Source organism: Podarcis tiliguerta, assembly GCF_965153285.1.
Source record: "Podarcis tiliguerta genome assembly, chromosome: 17".
Classification (NCBI taxonomy): domain Eukaryota; kingdom Metazoa; phylum Chordata; class Lepidosauria; order Squamata; family Lacertidae; genus Podarcis; species Podarcis tiliguerta.
The window spans coordinates 37,424,894-37,426,723 of NC_139550.1; positions in this window are offsets into that span (position 1 = coordinate 37,424,894).

Sequence of the window (1,830 nt, forward strand, 5' to 3'; positions counted from 1 at the left end):
AATGCCCAGCTTGCAGCTACAATCTCCTCCTGATCTGGATCACAACAAAGGCACTTCCTGTTTGGGGAAGGTCAGAGGGGCCAGCAGCAAATGCTGGCTTTGGCTCAGGCTCCTGCTACGCCTTCCAGTCCCCACGCCGGGTTGACCTAACAAATTGACCTCGCAAATTGGAACCAGCTTGGGAGGCTGCATCGTAAGAGTCGAACCCCTGCCCCCACCCCCACCCAGAGCCATTTACTGCACAGACCGAACAAGGCTGTGCGGTCAGGATGAGCCTCAATGTGTCCTGCCCAGTGAGAGACTACAGTTGCTCTTACGTGATGCCTCTGAGGGAAAGGCAGCGGTTATTCAAGGAGGTCTCCTTCTGAATCCATAGGGGTCCATGCATTATAAGTGGCAGGCTGGAGGTTTAACAGATGTTGGCTCTCATTTTTCTCCTTTGGTTTAAAGCAGCTGAGGTGAATGGGAGCATTTGGGCTGGGGCTGCTGGCCCAGAGTGGGTTCCCATCCCCCCACTTTCCCTAACTCGATTTCCAGCTCTGTGGTTCTGTGATGTCCCTCCTGCCAGCAGACTTGCTTCCTCCTCTCTGACATCAAGGGAGAACTTCCCTCCTCCATCCCTGGGTGTCCCCCGTGTTGTCCCACTCTCTGATCCTTCTCTTTCATCCAGTGCTGCCAAAACATGCCAGATCCTGATGGAGCCAAGGGATCCATGCCCATGGCTTACCCAAAAACAGGCTTGAGGGTCAAACGGATTATGTCTGAGGGCCAGAGATTCTGCACCTCTTGCCGTTGAGCAGGTTGAAACAAAGCTCAGTCGGTAGAGCATGAGACTCTTAATTTCAGGGCTGTGGGTTTGAGCCTTGTGGGCCTTTGCTTAACAAAAACAGGGCCAAGTGCAGATGTGTTGCTGGGGAAATGTCTTTCTCTGCTCCCCTGGCTGGAGGCAGTGTCATCGTGGTGTCTGTGAAAGGGGACAGAAGAGGCCTTATTTGCTCTCTGTGAGAAGTGAATGCTATGGGAAATCTCCCTGCGTCTATTGGAATGCTAATGCTGTGACTCTTCCAGTTTGTGCTCAGTTTGTATATGTGTAAATTAAACTTTCTAATCACAGAAATGCCATCAGCCCAGTGACCTTCATTCTAAGGAAACCAAATCTGAGGGACATGTTGGAACTCCTGAAACCTTTTCCTGCTCAGAGATTGGGGTTCATGTGACAGTACACAACGTTTTGCAAAGGGTGATGCAGAAGTTTCAGCAGCTTCTTCATTGTCCACTGCTTTACTGGAAATCAGTTATAAACAAGCCCAGTGTGGCCTTTCGCACAGAAGCATCCAGCATCTTTGTTGTTCATGAGTTGCAGCCAAGTTGACTTTTTTACTCTTCTTGAGGCATATCAGTGTTTTGAACTTGGGGTCAAGAGCATTTGTTTCGTCATATGGTTTGCAAACCGCAAGCTCATCCTCTCCCTCTCAAAGGAGTCAGTGTTAACTTTAAACTTTGAGATACAGTGGTACCTTGGGTTAAGAACTTACCGTAATTTGTTCTGGAGGTCCATTCTTAACCTGAAACTGTTCTTAACCTGAAGCACCACTTTAGCTAATGGGGCCTACCGCTGCCGCCGTGGCGGCATGATTTCTGTTCTCATCCTGAAGCAAAGTTCTTAACCCGAGGTACTATTTCTGGGTTAGCGGAGTCTGTAACCTGAAGCGTCTGTAACCTGAAGCTTCTGTAACCCGAGATACCACTGTATATCCTGGGTCACTGTTAGGAATGATTAAGTAAGGTGCAGCAGAAAACAAAACACTTGAATTAATATGTTTTAAACTA